Genomic DNA, 19,946 nt, shown 5'->3' with positions numbered 1-19,946 from the left:
TATTGTGCACACAGTCTGCAAATATTTTCTCACATCCCGAGTTGCCCTTTCATTTGGTTGATTGTTTCTCTTGCTGTGGGGACAGAAGCTTTTTGGTTTGATGTGGTCCCATTTGTACATTCTTGCTTTTGCTTCTTGGGCTTTTTGCTTTCACATCCAAAACTCCTTGAGAAGGAGGCACCTGGCATCAGGACAGAAGAAAGCCCTGCACAATCTCACCCCAGCACATCTTCCCAACATCCCTTGGAGCTCACGTGTTCGGGGGGGGGGGGTGTTGAGCAGATATTGAGCATTTTCAGGGAGCTTGGAACTCAGCACTCTTTAAAACAGAGACCTTGTACAGGCCCACAGGGAGGAAGGCTGCTGGGGCAGCAAAGCCCTGTGCAGCTTCTCGGTCATGGCCGCCTGCCCAGGAATCCAGCACATGCTACATTAGCATTGAGCCACCTCCTGAACCTGCCCTTGTGAGACCACAGCCCACAGCCTGTCAGCAGCACTGGCCAAGGCTGGGCACAAACCCAAAATGTGCAGATGCCATCTGCGTCTGCCGGGCTGCGCTGGCAAGGTCTCCCAGCTGATCGGTGGGTTCTGGCTGGGGACCCAGTGAAAGCCGGATAGCAGGCGGAGCTCAAGCAGGGCCTTGCTAGCGTGCTCGGAGCCCTCCTCCTTTGCCCGTCTGTCATAGGCAGGCCTGGTACTTTCAGCACTGAGTTGAAGAAAGAGCCTGACACTTGTCCTCAAGTGGCTCGAGACCCTGTCTTGCTTCCTACAACTGATGGGGCGCTGTGTGCAACTTTCAACCCGAGAAACGTCAGGTCTGTGTACACTGGGCGCCAACTATAAACAAGAGCGAGGAAATGATTCTCAGAAGCTGCATGGAGCTAAGGCATTGGCCCTCTGCCAGAATAGGCTGCTCCCTCTGAGTTCCCAACGCAAAGAAGGCCTCCCTCCTTGCTGCATGGCTAAAAGCCTTCCATGTCTCCCTTGGGGTCTCACCTGCAACTCAGCAGGAACCTGCTCCCCTTCATCAGTGACCCCCCCACAGGCACACACAGAGGCCACAGTATCTGGCATCCCCGAGACTGGCTTCCCAACACCTTAATTACACCACACAGCCTTCCTTGGAATAATTGTTTCCTTGGAATAATTGGTAAACAATTCTCTCTCTCTCTCTGTCTCTCTCAGCACATTTCAGAAAGAATACAAGTGTTTGCAATTCATATATTTTTAATCAGGTGTCTCAAATCAGAAAACGCCGTGCGGACAACCGAAAGCATCCGTTAGTTCTCTGGCAGTCAAGCCTGGCGTTGAGCAGACTAGCACTTCAGAAAGTGCCGTGTAATTTGTGCGTTACACAGCATCTTCTTGTTCTGCCCATGTTCCGCTTCATTGTCAAGCAGTTGTGTCAGAGACAACACCCGGTAGCCGCAGAGTTGGGCAGGAAGAAACCATCGCATTTCTGGGTGCAGGAGTGCTACAAGCTAAAGCGCAGTTCCTAGACTGGAATGAACTGGAAGGGCCTGGGAGTTGGGGAGAGCGAGGAATGCTAAGGCTTGCACGAGAAAGATTGGAAGGAGAGTCCCCAAAGAGACTTCCCTGGGGAGGGACAATGAGTGGAAGGAAGGGAGCACCTAAGTGTGTCCTAATCCGTACAAGATGGCCTGGTGGAGGAATAAGCAGGGGACAGAATGACAATGAGGAATATTACATTCCATATATGCCAGACTCTTCCAGGCCCCTCCCATCCCCTCCGCTGGCTGGGGAAGCACTGGCGGCACAGCATTATGGGAGTGGCGGCTATACAGCTTCCTCCAGAATCGCTTATTTCTCTGAGCTCTGCCATCTCGTTCGGCACCTCTCCCTCTGCCTCAATTCCAGCTGCTACATTTCCCGGACAGCTTCCGCCTCCGACCTAGCCCAAGGGAAGAGAGGGTTGTGGCCCGGTGACATGGTTTAGGTAGGATGGCAGCGGAAGGGTCCTGGGTTCATATCCAGGACAGTTTAATCACTTTCCAGGGAAAGGTAATCTATTCTTGAATGGCTTTAATACTCTGTGTTTTTTTTTTTCAATATTAGATCACAGTGGCTTCACCAAGCTTTAGCTCATCACAGCCTACAGTTTCAATGTCCATCAAGTTGTCAATCCCACTGTCATTCAGACCTCAACAGGAACTGAGCATTTGGGTAGTTAGCATTAGGTATAATTTACATACCATAAAATGGACCCATTTGAGAGTATAGTTCCAAAGGTTTTGATAAGTATGAATAATCTATAATAACTCAAGAGAGAAAGGAAAATGTTACCTGAAAAGATTCCTCCATGTTCCTTTGGCCTCGGGCCCACCCCATCCAGCAGGCACGTATGTCTTTGACATTAGAGTTCTGTCTCTTCACGAACATGAGATCTGACAGCCTTTAATGGTGGCTTCTTACTTCACGTGATGCTTTTGAGATCCATATCAAGTTTTTAAAGAAGATGAAAAGAAATGGAACTTAAAGGGACTGGGTATTGAGTTTTCAAGCCATTAAAGGGGATCAGGGAGAGGAAAATAAGAACATAGCAATGTCCTTTGGGGCCTTCGCAATGGTACAAGAGCTGATGCTACACTATAAAAACAGGTTCATTACTTAGATACGAAAAGACACCGGCTGTCCCAAACAACGTAGAGTAATTCAAACAGCATGAGTTTCAGTCTGCTGTAAGACCTTGGATGCTCTGCTCAGCTTTTCTGAGTGTGTAGCCCTCTCCTCCGTTAACTGAGAGCCACGCTCCGCTCCAGAGCACCAGGCACCCTGGGTACCACAGTGAAGGAAGAGATGGTTCCTCCCACTGAATTCTGCTAGCTGTCAGAAAACACAAGCTTCTCTGTCATTCTGTGTCCCTAAGGTGTCAATTGTTAAGTGGAAGGGCGGGGCTGTGATGGTCATTTCTGTTTCCACCTGGGACATTCTCACCCGAGGGTACAACCAACCAGAACTCAATAGTCTAGACAAAGACAGCAACATAATGTCATGTGAACATGTTGGTCCAGCTCCGCCTCCATCTGCCCTCGGACCATTAGACGACCAATTAAGTCCCTTAATTTCCTTCATAGAAACAATACACAAGCAACCTATTGCTCAGGGGTGCTGTGAGGGTCATAAAATAGCAACTGCATTGAAGCCATGTAAGTAATGTGCAGGCATTGACACTGAATGTCCCCCTCTTTGAGTGTCCAGAAACATGATCCCCAGCCCTGAAACTTTAGGAGCTATCATGGACTGATGCTGTTGTTGTTGCTGCTGCTGCTGCTGCTGCTGTTATTTTTGAGACAGGGTCTTGCTTTCTTGTCCAGACTAGCCTAGAACATGTGGGCTCCCTCCTCCTCCTCCTCCTCCTAGGGGAAAGAGGCATGCACCATCACTCAAAGCCTCCCTACCTGCATTCTTCTCCCATGCCAGGGATGATACCCAGGGCCTTGCATACACCAAGAAGGGCAAGAGGTGTCACATCTATTACAACATCTCTTAAGCCAAAGGCAAGTGCATGGATCACATAGGCCCCATGTAATAACCAGACATCTAAGCTTCATTAGCATCAGTTTAAGTTTTTATAAAACCTCACACTGACACTTCCCAAGATTCAGTATGATTTCAACACAAAACAAGGCAGAACCGTCATTTAAAGGATTAAAGTATTTTCTCCCTCAAAAAGGCAATCAAAACAAAGGAAAGGGTCCTAGAAGACATGCCTCCAAAGAAGGTTTGGACTGCACAGAGTGCAGCAGGAAAGGAAACTGTAGGGGAGGCCAAGAAAGCCTCGGGAAACAGCAAATAAGCAATTTTGGCCAAGGTGTACTTTTGTCTACGAGTTTAGAGACACTGAATCATAAAAGCCGAGCAAATTCCGAGACAACCTTGTAGATTTGAGCAAGAAAATCACATAATTAAAATTGAATTAATTAATGGTTTTAACTGACATAATTCAGACTATAACCCTTGAAACAGTTGTAGAATGAAGCTGGAGGCAGGAATGATTGGTGGTCCCAAGGCCAGTTAATAGGAAGTTCTTAAAAGTCAAGAAAAAGGTTCCAGGAAGCTGCAGAAAGGCTATGACCAGGGGGCACTAAGGCTTCTGGGAAACAACAAATAGGTTTCAGGAAGAGACAGAGAGCAAGGGGCCAAGGAATGCCACAGAGGTCCAGACAGTCGAAGCAAGATGAACAGAGGTGCAGCTGAAGAGAGGTGGGGAAGCCCCAGTTAGCGATGGGCTAAAATAGTTCCCTCTTAGACTTGTTGAATTTGGGGTGCTTGGGGGGTGATGTCCACAGAGCATTTGGAAGCACACACAGCTTAGCAGATAGCAAGACTATTGGTGCCCAGAGTGAGGGAGGCTGATCTGAGAGGCGAAAAGATTGTTAGAAACTCAGGCGGGTTGCGGGAGATCTGTGGAGGGGGCACGGAGTCAAAGTGCACACTCTGAGCCCTGACATTATACACATGACAGCTGCAGGGTGGGAGAAGGCCCAGTGGTGACAGATCCCAGGGAACATCTCCGTGCCAGAGGCAAAGGGAGAGAGGCCCAGGAAAGACAGGCGAGCCGAGAGTCCTCTGCTGGCCCAGGAAACCCAGATTCCTAGACAAATCTACCCCCATGCTGGGACTCCTGTCACGTGAGCGGGGACACTGCTTATCACCCTGTCTCCCCAGGCTGCCCACATGGAACCCGGATAGGTGATGTATGTGTGAGCACGCTGCGTTCCGGGCCTCGCAGGCATTCATTCTGCCAGGCGCAGGCCAGGTGGGGAGGGCGGAATGACTCCGAGAGGAGTGTTCCGAGTTCCTGATTTATCCAAGAGACGAAGGAAAAGCTCAAGCAAGCAGGCAGCCTGAATGCCAGCCAAGCCGTGGGCCACGGGTAATTCATTCTCGCTCACTTGCTGGCTCACCCGCCTCCCAGGCAGGATTTCATGTGGAAGACAGCTGTGTAGGAGGAACGTTTGGTCTTGAGTTGGCAGGGCTGGCAGAACCACGCTCTTGGGGGAACTGTCCGGGCCCCCACAGTATGCTGGGAGACTCTCATGGCCAGGTTAGATTCCTGACAGCACACAGAAGTGGTAAACGGATGAACACCATCCACCCCCTGGGAGCTGGCAGTTTGCCTCCCGAGTAGCCATCTTCTCTTGCTGGAGCCTCCACCCCTGTTCTGTCCCAGTGGGTTTTCATTCTCCAAGATCCAAGCGAGGGTCTCCCCTCCCCCATGTAGCACCCCTTCCACCACCCAATTGACCCTATCCCAGTGAATGCCAACCGCACCCAAGGCAACCGGTTCGAATCTATCCATCGTTTAATGTTCCCACTGGCTCATTCTTTCCAGCTCTCCATGGAGGGCAACGTACAAGACAATGAGAAGAAAGTGGTTTAGCTTTCTGGGTTCTCTAGGGGCTTGAATGTGTGGCAGGAATGAGGATGCCCCTTTGAAGCAGCCACAGCACCTGATACTTGTTCATGAGGAACTGACACTCCCCGAGGACTCAACAGAGCCAACGGCGAGTCCACATCAAGGAGAACAACGTTCAGCTCTAAGATACAAAGCAGGGGGGGGGGGGAAGGGCAGGGAAACAAAACCATGCCACGGAGATGGTGAACCATACGCAGTGTTGCAAGTGTATCACGGCCTAGGCTCCAAGGAACATGTCCATGTCACAGGCACTTTCTAGCAGATTCTGACCTGGACTGGTGACTGTGATGGACATTACACAAAGGCTTTCTGGGGTGCTGCCCCCAGGATCAGTCCCTGTAGACAGAATGATGGAAGCAGGGAAAGGCAGAGAGAGACATCATTGCAATGGTCTCAGCCAAACCAAAGAGAAGCCCCATGGCAAGGCTGGCCTTGCAGAATTGCCTCTGACGATACAAATAAGGTCAACTTTTTGACCCTGGTAAAGTCGTCTTCCAGCATTGGCTGCTCTCAGATGGGACAAAGCCTGGGTTGTCTTCATCTAGCAGTCCCGGGAAGGAGGGGTCAGTGGCGTGCTCTACTGAGCAGAGCATACTCACAGCCACTGGAGTGTGAGCTCTCCGAGCCTACACAGGGAGGTAGGCTGTTCCTGGAGAATCTAATACATAGGCTTCTGGGTGATCTTGACACATGCTAGTTGGGGCATAAAGGCTTGCTGTTCCAAAAAGGCAGGCAGGGCACCCAGCCCTGAGCACCTGTCTCCCCTTAGGCTTGTCTCCAGCCCAACCTGAACCACAAAGCCATCTCTTCTCTTCTGTCACTGGCTGACTGCCACCACTCAAAGTCACTTGACATGGAGGAACACGCTAGCTTTCTAGACTTCAATAGCTACTTAAATGAGCTTTAACTAGAGACGTGGAATTTCAGAGCTGAATGTTTAACAACCTGAAAATACATTTTTAACCCCTTCATAGTCACTCAGCCTCAATCGTCTGTCCCACGTTGTGCCACCTAACCACTATACTCAGAAACCATGGGATTGCCCATGCCTTCCAGGAAGTACGCCCAAGAGACCGAGGCTCTCCCGAAACGTCTGTATCTCAAACAACACCCTGTGGTGGACTCTGGGGAAACCACTGCTCTGAAAAGGCAAAGTCGGGAGGGTCCTGGCAGCCTTGGGACTCAGCAGAGAAGAAACCCAAAATATCCAGGCAGCATTCTTTTGAGTCCTGAGCAATTCTGCCCAGCTACTTAGCTGCCCAGAAAGCCTTCTCTGACACATGTAGCTGATGACTCGAAGAACATCTCAGGCCAGCTGCTTGACTGACCCCATTACCTCCATCAATTCTTTGCTCATACCTGACCCTCTCAGTGAGGCCGGTGCTAACCAGCCTAGATTAAAGTGCCCGTCCACCCCATACCACCCCAGAGAGTTCCAACACACTTCACCATGCTCAGTAGTTTTTCTTCATCCATAACCTTTATCATGTAATCTCGCACAACCCTATGGACTATTGCCTTATTGATTATTACTGCTTAGTAGTTATCCTCTTCCTTTTCTAAAAAGTAAGTTTTTTATAACGATCTTGCATAGTGTTGTTCTTTTATGAGTCCCCAGAAGAGACCAGGCTGTCAGTACACACTTGCTGAGTGAGTGAGTGAAGGAACACACAGCTCATATTAGTTGAGCACTCACCAGGCCAGCCAGCAGGGCAATGGTAAGTAAGTAAGTAAGAATTTCTGTCTTGATGGGACTCCTCGCCAGCCAGTCCAGCGCACCCTCAGAAAGGCACTGAGGGAAGATGGGTCGCTAAGATAAGCCATAGGGAGCAGTGAGAATGATGCCGGAGCCAACCACTAGCCACTGCCTGTTTCAGTAAATAAATCCACGCATTTTTCCTGTCCTGGATCATGGTTTTCCTATCTCGTGCAAGACTGGACAAAGTTAAAACTAGGTGTGTCCTGGGAAGAAATATATGTAGTGAATAGAGTTTTCTTAACCCAACCATCTCAATCAAAGAGACTATTAGCAGTGATATTTGACTTGGGAAGTGATTTCGTCTGACGTATGGGTTTCATGCTATGTGGTAAAACTGAAGAGACTTCAAAGCCCCAAATCGTTACTTTCTGACTCTAAGAAGGAAATCATGCCCAATTCAGGATGTGCATGGATGATAATGAATTAGCTTCTCACCCTCTCCACCTACATCACACATAACATACCGTGTTGAGCATGTAGTTGTTGCTCTTCTGTGGTCCCGAACAACAACAATAAAGGAGACAAGGAAACAGATAAAGAGGAAATAACAGATTTGTTGTTAGCTCTGACTCCAGAATCCAAGGCAAGACACTAAAGGAATAGAAGGAAAAAGTGACATCTAAGATATTGATGTCCCTACGAGTACTACCATTGTCCCAGTCAAGCTGTTTGTAAAATATACACCACACAGACTGACTTGAAACCTTTTCTCAAAGAGGTAGGTACCAATAAATGCCATAAGCCTAAGTAACACATGGAACAGCCAGTAGCATTATATTCAGACATGCAGCAGTGCCCTGTTAAGTGAGACAGGAATTCCAAAGCATTGAGTGGCTTGGAAGTTGCTACCAACACAGGATGAGCCTCAGCACATCCAAGTATTTCTCATCAGCTTGGCAAGATGAGCTTACAAGGGCATTTGGGGCCCACTGATATCCCAAGGCCTTGAGATACACCTGTCCCCAGTATCCCCATATGATATACCCTTTGCCTGCACTGGGATGCGCTGAGACCCCTCTATTCTCTGTTCTCCACCAATAACAGTTTGTCTCAGGTAAAGCTAGCATCAGGTTCCCGTGCTCGGCTCTTCAAATAACCGGTAAGATGTGTGACTCTTCTCTGAGACATCTGTAATTGAGCCTGGCCATAACAAGGTTTGCATTCCAGGAAAGGCTTCTTAAGGGTGGAATTTCAAAGACTGTGATGACAGACCGCTGGGGAGAGCATCCATGTTAAGTAGGAGGTCATAAACCAAAGCTTTATTTGCATCCCATATGGCAGCCCCCAGTAATAGTAAAAAGAAAACAAAGTCCAGGAGTTCAAAGACCCTTGATTGTTAGGCTTAGGTCTCCTGCATAGGAATGCTACATTCATAACCAAAACACTTAATGTCTAAATCTTTCCGTCATCCTTAAAACAAGTGTGAAAACTAAAGAAATCTAACTTTGTTTCCAGAAGGGCTACGGTAAACAAAATCTTTCCAGACAAATGTTCATTACTCATTTTACTCTGTGCCTTCGGGCATCTCTCTCAGGCCCCACATTTGTGATTCAAGACTGCAGAGATCACAGAAGTGCTGGTCCCGAAGCTCTGATGGGAAAACCACAGGGAGCTGACTGCTTTCTTTTTGAGTTGAGTTCTCTTGGTCCAAGAAGTGAACTGCAAAAGGTAGGCAATGTCTTTAACACGTGATTGCCATCCTTAGAGGATGGGGGGACACCATGTGTCTATTTGGGCAAAACCGTCCTGCATCCTTTGTTAAGCCACACCTCGGTCTCTCGACACAGCATCCTCCTCTCATCAAAAAACAAAAAACAAAACAAAAACAACTACAAAAAAAACAAAGACAAGTGCTAACTATCAATTAGCCCAAACGAACTCACTGTCTTACCTGTCTTCACAGTTTCTCCACACAGAAAACCTACAGCAGTTTTTTGAGCGTTCTTCCTCATTCAAAAGCACGCAAGATTCTAAAGCAGGCAAGCAGAGGGATTAATTTAGCAATTTGGACTCCACTGGCTTGAGCTATGGCCACAACCTCTCCAAACAATGTACCTACCTAGCAACCTGTTGGCAACATTGGATTTCACCTGCATTGCATAGGGCATATGTACACTCCGCTCCAAATACTGGAATACAATTCTGTTTCCCTTAATAACAATAATACGGGCAAGTGAATTTTATTCAGTCATATGTTCTTTATGTTCAGGTAAAAATATCAGAAAGGGCAATCCAGCCTGAACTGGTTTGGAGTGCGTGTTCAATAAGCAAAAACTGTGTTTTTAAGTAAATAGAGAGATTCCCCCACTTGCCATCGTATAACTATGCATTACGCACAGTAGAGAAATGATTATATAACCTGATGTGTCTATATTGATTAAAATGGAGAATCACCAAAACCACACACTTCCCTTTAGACAAGGGGCCCTTAAGTAGTTCACACGTGTGGACATCTGTCATTCTTGACAGTGTCTTCCTTTTTACTAGTTACTACTGCTCTGCTTAAAATAAAGTTTCCTCACTACTTTGCAATCTGTGTGGCCTTTTATTTCATTCTTGAATAAGACGTCAAGAGTCTGGAGACACCTGATCCACACTTTGGTGGCTGGTGGCATCTTTCTAGTCTTTGCACATCCCTATTTCTTTCCCCTCAAAAATGTTTCGTTAGTCACCACCACATGATCTTTCATACGCATGAAATTTAGTTTGCACACATTATGTTTCATGAATGTGAAAGGTTATCTCAAGTTACAGAGTTGGAGAGGTGGCTTCAATGGTAAGATGCTTGCTGCACAAGCATAAGGATCTGAGTTCAAATCCTCAGCACTTGTGTGAAAGCCAGCCTGGTAGCATGTGTCTCTAACCCCAGCACTGAGAAAGGAGAAACAGGTGTATCCTGGGATCCCACTCACTGGGAAGTCTAGCTGAAACAGCAAGATCTTGTCTCGAATAATGAAGACGTCCTTGTATTAACTTCTGACCTCTACACATGCCTAAGTGGGCTAGTCTGGTGGAACACACAAGTCTACGAACACACACACACACACACACACACAGCCATACAGCATCACACACACTCATCCACATACATGACAAATAACAACTCTGTCTATCTATCTATCTATCTCGTCTGTAATTTGTTGGACAGACACACAATGTTTTGGTTGTTATTTCTGTTTCTATAGAAACTTTTTTGTCAGGAATCTCTCATCTAGAAAGACAAAGTGGTAGAGCCCTTGACAGTCAAACCATTTATACTCTTGAGTCCCAAGCAGCACCTCTGGTCTGGCAACCTCAGCACCATGACTGTTCTTCTCATGCATGCTTTCCATGTGTCCTTGTCTGCCCTACTTCAGTATAAACCAATGGACTCAACAGTACCCATTCTTGTCAGTATTGCTGGCCAAGAAGAGTATGACTTAATAGTTTCCTAAAAAAAAAAAAAAGAGGAAATATTCTTTCATGACCCACAGATCTTCTCCACATTGATCTATGCTTGGACTGTGAATGGATTTCATGTCATTGCCAAACTGAGCCCTTCAATGAGGTACAGAGAACATCGTTCCTCTTGTAGAGGGTAACGACAGCAACTCCCTAGCCTCACCCTGGCCTGTTTGGAGTCAGCATGCAGGCCAGTCAAGGAGATGACTGTAGTACTTTGGAATATTTTCTGTGGAGTCTTGAAAACTCATCTTTGATAGGGGATGTCATTCTGTACATATGCTTCTCTTATAGATTGATGAATAAAACACTGTTTTGCCAATTGAGGCAGGAAGATAGGCAGGACTAGGGGACGAGGAGAATTCTGGGAAAGATAGGCAGAGAGAGAAGTGGAAGAGACACCAGGAGGAAGGAATAACAGGTCCAGACCCTTCTCCGGTAAGATAAGACCATGTGGAAATACTTACATTAATAGAAATGGGTTAATAATTACAACTGAGCTAGTCAGTAAGAAGCCCTAGCCATTGACCAACAATTTTATAATTAATATAGCATCTCTGTGTGTTCATTTGGGGCTAAAGTGGCATGATCTGGTGGGACAAGAAACTCCAGCAACACACAGCTCCTATGAAGGGTGAAGCCTCCAGCAACTCTGATAATCCCAAGCAGACACACTCGTTGGTGTGCAGGTGTCCTTTTACTACATAAAACTCTCAGTGATCACAGCATCTTTAGACCTGAGTAGCATTCTTCAAGCCACTGCTATAAGGAGGGAAGAACAAAACAGACAGAAAAAAATCCAAAAGGGACACACTGCATATGACAGAAACAGGTGATCGGAGTCCTCGGCATGGCATCATGTCTACAGTAGATGTCCTATCCAGTAGGCATCCACTCTTCAGTAACTGACCTCTGCTAGGAGCCCAGATGCTTGGGTTGAGGGTGGGTTTCATCGAACCTTCCATCTGTTTTCTCTCTCACAAGCCAATTCAAAGGCAGACTGCACTGGGCCTTCCACGGCCCCGATTGTCTGAGTTAACCACCCGTCAGCTCCTGAGCGAGCCATGTGGCCTCAGCTCTGTAGGTCCCCAGATAAGGATCCTGAACCACAGACTAAGGCTTTTCTGCACCTTCTATGGACTCCAGAGCCTAGAGTCACCTCAGCAGCCACCATCAGAACCCTACCTTTGCAAGGAGAATGCCAGGAACCTGGAAGGATGGGAGAAAAGAGATACAGGCCGAAAGGAGTTGGGGAGGAAATGGGAACAACACAGCTGCTTAGGAACCCTGATTGGGAGCCGCTGCGTCCGAGCCCACACCTTCACACAATTATCTACTAATGTCTCAACGCTACTCAATCTCACCAACTGTAAGGAAGAGGTGATGGTCTTCTCACACAGTTGTTCTGCATAATAAACAACAGAATTCACGAGAAACAATCAGCATGAAACCTCGGGAAGGAGTAGCTGGGGAAAACCAACTGAGACTCAGAAAAGTACTGTGACTTGCTAAGGAGAAGCTGGACTTACGACCTCATTTTCAGTTCCCTATTTGTAAGTGAGACGTTTATAATGAGGATTTCCTCCCAGCTCAAACATTCGAGAAGCCTGGGAGGTGATGATGCAAAGATTGAACTGCGATGTGGACATTACAACTGTAACGTGAAATGTCATCCAGCAGCACATTCGCCATTAGGAACGCAAGCGGCAGGCAGGAGGACTTAGGTGAAGTGTGTGTGAGTGTTTTCATGTGGGAGTTCTGGGAAGGGGGCGGTTAACCACAATGTCACTGCTTACATTGCTTCGCTACGCCAGCCTCTGGGAAGGTTTCTGGCCACCGAGACATGAAGATAATGGGTAGACAACTGAAGTCTTGCTTTTAAAAGCCCCCTAAAATTGAGACAGAGGGAGAGAGAGAAAGATCATGCTCTTACCCTAACCTTGACCTTAGTTCTTCAAGTTAAAATGGACAGTGCCTTTAATATGTATAGAATAGCTTTTCTATGGGTTTTCTAAACAATATGAGATCATTTTCCCAAATGTATCAAATCACAGAGACAGAGAGAGACAGAGACAGAGAAGCATGGTATTTAGACAGTATCACTTTCTCCAGCCAAGTCAGAAGCAGCTTCCTTCATTCCTGCTTTCCCAGACTTCTGGTACCCTATGGAAATGCATGCCCAAACTGTAGAGACAGGAAACAGAAACCAGTGCAAAATCAAGACATCAATGTCAACAGGGCTCATGATGGCGAGTACATCTGGGTAGAATGGCAGATACTATAGAAAAGCTAGGTCAAATCCTCTAAGCTGCCTAGAATTCCCCCTGTCCTGGTTCAAATCCTCTTACCTTTTAAAGCAGAGTTCAGAACCCCATCCTCCAGGTGTCTCCCCCTGTAATACAGCCTCAGATTGAGGCAAAGTATTTCCCACTATGAGCCCTGGTTGGAAAACCAGAGTTTTCTGCCGTGATGTGTCTCCCACCATCAATCCATAGCTCATTCTCTTGAGACCTCCAAGGTGGCTGGCTACCTCCCTCAAAGCACCTTGCACTTGGCTTGCACTGAGTAAGATGCTGTAGCCTAAATAGATAAGTAACCATTCTTGCACTAACAGTTTTCTTCCCATAAGACAATTGTACTATTTGCCTAATCAAGTTATATGCCTGGTCATAAAAACAAAACAAAAAAACCACTTCACTTGGGCAGATGAGGGGATTGTGTGTGCCTGCTCATCCAGGTATATAACTTTACTTTGAATATTTGGCCAGCAAACAGCAGGTGGACTAACAAGAATGCTCAAGCCAAATCTGTAGCTATGTAGATTCTGACTTAATCTTTACTTGCGTTCTTAATCCCATTTCCCCAAAGAAAGGTTAAGTGACTTGCAGGAGGTCGCCTGGCTAGCAAGCAGCAAAGTCAGATCCAGAATCAGTTCTGATCCCTTTATGTCTCCCACAGCTAGCCGAAAGATGGCTCTGGAAATCTACACAATAATGACAGAGGTCAAGCCTAAAGATGGCTCTGGAAATCTAGGCAATAATGACAGAGGTCAAGGACAGGCAGGTTGTATCTGATTCTCTAAACCTTCAATATTTTTCTAAGAAAAATAAATGTGTCAAGAACCAAAACTCCATAGCTAGGGTGCCAGCACTGCCCAGCATCAAAAGCCAAGCAGTGGCAAGAGAAAACTCCAGAATGCTTAAGCCTCTAGGAAACAAGAACTATAAGAAGGGGCACCTCAAAGAACAGGCCATGTCACCACAACATGAGAAAAATTAAAAGTACGTGTGTTGGAATGCTAAACTAGAAACCAGTGAGTAGTCCTGTGTAGCAGGGAAGCCATAGTGGGCAGAAGTGAGCGGTGAGTCATGGCCAACTGGTTAGGAAATGGAGAATACCCCTCCCACCATGAACAGCCCCAAGCAGGACTCATTTGCCCAAGTCCCCCGAAACCCAGAAGCACATCTGAAAATTAACACTTCAGCCTCAGGTCCTGGAAGGCAGGCACCCTCTAATTACTGCCCTGCAAGTGAATGAGAACTGGATTCTGGCTCTCACAGGGGCCTCGCTTCCAAGGCTGATTTTTTTAAAACAGGGAGGATTCACATCTTCTACTGAGAATCTCTAGGACCAGAGAAATCACATATGGAAGCCATATGGACTGAGAGCTTGGAGAGGGCAGACACTGTCTCTCAAATGTTTCCCTTCATCAAGAGAGAGAGTACCTGCTAGCCACTTAGCACTGCAATGCATAGTGGGTCTTAAAGAAGACAGTCCTGAGGTGCCTTTGTTACACACATGAACCAGGATTAGAACTCTAATGGGAAGGAACCAAATCTGGCATTGGGTTTCAGGACACTCAAGACTGTACAACTCCCAAGAGACGGATCCAGGAAGAGGAACAATTGCGGTCTGTTTTCCCTCTTCTTCCCCGATCTCGAGGGAAATCCATCACGATCCAACACCCTCTTGGGCCTTGGTTAAGAATTAAGTCCCCTGTGTGTGCAGAGGGAATCCCTGAGACCTTTTCAAAGATCCATGAGGTTAAAACCATCCTCCTAATGGCCCCAATAGACTTCTTTTTTGTTCCTTCCACTGTTGGGAGACTCCATGGGCTACAAGAATGGTGATAGGTCACAACAGGACAGATGCAGAAGCCAACTTACATACCCACCTGACTTTATAGGCCAGATATTAGGGGGTGTTCAAAACTATTAAACAATGCCATGCTTCTATGGACTTTGATTGAAAAAAATGTTTCTTTTTTTTCCTTTTAAAATAAATTTATTGGTATGCACATAATTTTACCACTGAAGATAAAGGTATATTTGTACACTAAAAGATAGGTTATGTTCATTTATTTTTACATAAAGAAATCTTGGTTGAGACCTGGAGATGTAGATCAGTTGGTAGGGTGCCTACTTAGCATTCATGAATTCCTGGGTTCTATCTATACCGCCATATAAAACAGATCAAGGTGCTGTGTGCCTATAATTCTAGAACTTTGGAGGTAGAGGCAGGAGGATTAGAAGTTCAAGAATACCCTTGGCTAAATAGTGAATTCAAGGCCAGCCTAGGCTATATGAGATTCTGTCTCAAAAATCTTAGCCACATATTTGATACTATAGGGCACAGAGCACCTTCAACATTTTTCAGAGCTAGTCAGTATTTTGATCTAATAGCTCTTCATCAATAGTAATACCATTCACATAAATACATAGTACAAAGTAGCAGAAGCATGTTTCAAGGGAACTAGACAGGTGACTCAGTCACTTAAGTACTTGCTATGCAAGCATGAGGACCCGAGTTCAGAATCTCAGCACCCACATAAAAAAGCCAAGTATAGCAGCATGCCGAAACCCCAGCATTGGACAGTTTGAGACAAGAATATGCTGGGGCTTACTGGCCAAATTAATGAGCTTCAGGTTCAGTGAGACATCTTGTCTCAGAAATAATGATACAGTGGAAAGCAATAGAGGAAAACAGTTGCTGCCCCAAATTACCTTTCTTGAAAAAAATCACTCTATATGTTAACACACAATGGGCTTATTTTTAAATTAATTTTTAAAATGTATATATTTCCATTTTACGCATAAATATTGGCAGCCATCACCCACAAAAACAGACTTTCTGAAACCGTCAACTCTGGTGTCTTCAATAATTTTGAAAGGTTGCCATTTACATAATTTAAATTTTGGTCCTAAGACCCGGAAGTTTGAGAACCATCAGTTCATAAGAATGAAAGGTGTGTTGCCCATCTGTGTTGCTTGAGAAGTTAAACCTGAGCCACCCTCTGTTTTGTGTCCACCGTCAATGGTGCAAGCCCACTGAATCGTCTTGGCGGCCTGAATGCCCCGACAGCTATTTTACTACAGCAGCTAGCATGCCATCACACAGATGTCTGCGATGTCGGTGACACTCTCCACACTATTATCCTGGGTTACGTAACCTCGGCTGTTATTTCACTTCTCCATGAGGGTGTGCCATGCTTCCCCAGGTCAATTCAGGACTTCGAAACTGGTCTACCTCTGAACAACAACAGGCTGACCTTTGGCAACTTATAAAGCCTTGGTTTCCTTGTTTCCAAAAAGGCCGGGCAGGGCAGGCTGACTTCCTGAGAAACCCAGGCAATTACCTGTTCTTCCAAAACCACTCAGGCTCAGGATTAATTCTGGGAATTAATGGTGACGACAATTTTTGAACAGTAAATTCTAGGCTGTTGGCATATATAAAGATAACCAATTTTCTTCCCAATGGCACAGCCATCACAGTCAGGAATGATGAAGGGTATGAATGAACGATACATGGATCTGTAAATCAAGTTTCAACAAATGGAGCAATGCTCTCCTATAAGGACAGTTAGAATTACAAGGGCAACTTGATTACCGGCTTTGAACGAACAGCAACCTTTAGTATTTATATACTGGAAGAGCATCTTGATGTTACGGGACTTGCCTGCTATGCACAAAACCTGAATTCAATGCCAGATCTACTATGAGGGGGGTTGGTGCTTAAAGGAAAACAAGGAAAAAGAAAAAACAAGAATTACTGAGATTCAGTGTGTAGGGACACATCTAAGAAACCATGTGGCCAAATACCAAAGGTGTCTGTCTATGATATTTTACCATCTTTATGGTCTCACTATCCTAGTTCCTCTTCTTTTTCTTACTCATAGAAAAAACAAAGGGGGGGTGTCCAACACTGCTTCCCAAACCATTACCAAGGGCAATGCCAATTCTTCTGACCCCCTCCATATAGTTCTCTTACCAGCCAACAATGACACACCTTATTTGACACAGCTCCCTTACTCCATCTCAACTCCCAGAGGGGTGCAGAAACAGCCACTCCCAGGCTTCAGGCCATCTCCCTTTACCTGGATCACCTTGTACAATTCTTTACCCGCCTCCAGCCTGTCTCTCTGACACGCAGCACATGAAGCCATTGGTGAAGGTAGGAAGGAGGCAAAGAATATAGCTTCTGTTGAGGATTCCATGATGCTGGGAAAGGGATTCCAGCAAACAAGCCATGTATGAGTTCCCTATAGGCAAGCTGGGAACTTTAATTGTCTTTTGGTAGAGGTAGATTGTGGTTTTGTTTAATCTAGTTTGCACAAGGGGATGGAGAAATCTTTGCAAACCATGTGCATTTGACATCTATAGCCTGTGGCTTAGAAGGACCCTACTCTGAGCTACTACTTAGAACCCCAACCCTATCTTTTCAAATGTGGCTTATCACCTCTCCATCCGTGCTGGGTACTGGCTTATCAAGAGCCCAGGCTCACCATTGCCTCCCTTGAAAATGAAAGATCCCCAAACAGTCCTTACCATTGTCCTCGACATCTTGGGGGATACAGGCTGCAAAGATATCTGTTCCTGTTTGTACTTCTCTGATGGGAGATGTACTTCTATATATATGTGTGTTTCTCTTATTGGTTGATGAATAAAACACCGATTGGCCAATAGAGGCAGGATGATAGGTGGGATTAGGAGATGAGAAGGATTCTGGGAAAGGTAGGCAGGGAGAGACCACGAGAAAAGCCATGTAGAGACCGGGAAGACAGGACACGCCAGGCATTCTCTGGTAATCCAAGGTCACATGGAAATACATAGATTTATAAAAATGAGCTAATAATTAAGACAGAACCAGCCAATAAAAAGCCCTAGCCATAGGTCAACAGTTTAATAATTAATATAGCATCTCTGTGTGTTCATTTGGGGCTGAAGTGGCAGGGCCCGGCAGGACAAGAAACCCCAGCAATAAAATGGTTCTATCAACATAAGTGGCATGAATTTCCTCTCTCCACTTATATTCCTATTACACTTTAAAATAAGACTCATAGTTTGCCCTCTGGGAATAAAACTGTGAAGTGAACATAATGAATTAGTAGCCAGATAAGCAAAATCAATCACTTACACTAGATTTCAATCAGATTAAACACTTTAATACAACCACGGCGAAGCTTGAGGCTGAGGTGGTGTTCAATAGGTGAAGACAAGACAATCAGCCAAGTCAAGAAATTCCAAAGTATCCAGTAGCACTGTTCCAATACTACCTACAGGCCAGGGTATCCTATGATGCCTGTTGTTAACAAAACAGTTTTTGTGAAATGGTATCAAGACACATCCCACAAGTTTTAGTCACCAACATTAAACATCAACCCTGCAGGAACCTTGTAAGCCACATTAGCATACTAAAGGGCCTAGGAAGTTTCAAAGCAAAGAAATTGGTTTGACTTTAAGCTCAGTGTTTGTAAACTCACTGGCACACAGAACTTTCATTACATAACAACCATGAATAGTCCCCAGGACTTAGAACAATATGAAATCACTGAATTTATCTTCTTAAGCCTGACTCTAGCATTAGAGACAGGCTTTCTGCACAGCCTGCTTTCAAAGTGGATTAGTGAACATCTACAACCCAGATGGTCTAATTTGAACTGATAAACTGACTTCATAAAATGACAGGCAAGCACTTAGTGGCCGTTATCACCCCCTCTCAAAAGACTGGAGCCTCTCTCATATGCTAACCAAGTGGACCTAAACTGAGAAGTTTCGTCAGGGCTGGAGTCATTCAGTAATGTCTGGAGATGCTATTGGTTATAACTAGGGAGAGAGACCTTCTGGAATCTCATGTGCAGAGACTCACAGATGTCACTCAACACACTGCAGGGCACAGGCTGCCCCATAACAGCCCTCTCATCCAAACATCAGCTTTGCTGAGGCTGTAAACCTGGCAAACCCATCATCTTGGTCTGCAAGGCTGACAATCTTTGAAGACTGACAAAGACAATAAACCCTTAAGGGATTCTTGGAAAGCAGTCATTGGTGGTTTCTTGGGGGTGGGGGTGGACGAGGTATCTACATTTCTTTAAATGAAGAGGATCTGGGACATACATGTATCCCCAGAGAATGAACAAGGCTTGGTGTTCTGGACTGAGCTCTGTCCAGCCTCTACCCACAGTCGACAATCATATAATGCCATTCCTGCCGCTTGGCTCTCGCTTGTTTAAGTGAGCGCTCATGAGTGTGAGAAAATGGCCAGGCCAGTGGGATGTAGAAGAAGCCTCAGCTGTCTCCTTGACATCGGGAGTCCCCAAGCACAGAAGCAGAAGCTGGAGCACGATCTCTCACAGCCCCTCCCCATGACTTCAATGCCATCATCCCCAGTGAAGACACGGAACTCAGGGTTTCCTTTCCATAGCCAAAGATGCCCAACACAAGGGATACATGATGCTCCCACAGATGTGCACTAAGTCTGGAAATGTGTTTTAGGAGGAACTTGCCGGGCGGTGGTAGCACACTCCTGTAATCCCAGCACTCGGGAGGCAGAGGCAGGCGGATCTCTGTGAGTTCAAGGCCGGGCTGGACCGATAGCCTCCGAAACAATACAGAGATACCCTGTCTCGTAAAAACCAAAAAAAAAAAAAAAAAAAAAAAAAAAAAGGAGGAACTCAGTGGTGGCTTTCCTGATGTAAACCAAACTCTTTAGCACAGTGTATTTATGTTCAGGCACCTTTGTCCACTTGTAGGCAAGCAGAAAGAAAATATGGATAAAACACAGGTTGACCAATGATCAAGAGGGAGAGGACAAAACGTTGCTGTCTGTGTCTCGCTCCTTCACTCCCAAGGCCAGCTCTCCCCGTGAGAGCACATGCAGACCTGGACACTGTAAAAAGAAGCCGAGAGGGACAGAATTCAACTTCTCCTGCTTCCCAGAAGTCACATGATGCTGGGCTGAGCCAGCCTGTCCCAAGACAAACACAGCAGGATTTATGTCCTTTTCAACCAATCGCTCTGGACAGGTTCA

The 19,946-nt window shown here is 45.9% G+C and overlaps 1 protein-coding gene and 1 long non-coding RNA gene across 3 annotated transcripts in view; both read right to left on the bottom strand.

The window, feature by feature from the left end:
- The window catches only part of Prkce (protein kinase C epsilon), a 507,468-nt gene that overhangs the window by 416,582 nt on the left and 70,940 nt on the right, over window positions 1-19,946 (bottom strand). The gene's annotated exons all lie outside the window — the stretch shown is intronic.
- Window positions 1,210-11,007, bottom strand: LOC110342233. The gene is made up of 2 exons (XR_002384259.2): window positions 9,091-11,007; window positions 1,210-8,858 (listed from the first exon to the last, which is right to left on the bottom strand). It is a non-coding gene; the product is annotated as an uncharacterized LOC110342233 (long non-coding RNA).

The sequence above is a fragment of the Mesocricetus auratus genome, unplaced genomic scaffold (assembly GCF_017639785.1).
Source record: "Mesocricetus auratus isolate SY011 unplaced genomic scaffold, BCM_Maur_2.0 Super-Scaffold_100676, whole genome shotgun sequence".
NCBI lineage: Eukaryota > Metazoa > Chordata > Mammalia > Rodentia > Cricetidae > Mesocricetus > Mesocricetus auratus.
Note: the sequence above shows the minus strand (reverse complement) of the source record. Positions and strands in the feature narration are given on the sequence as shown.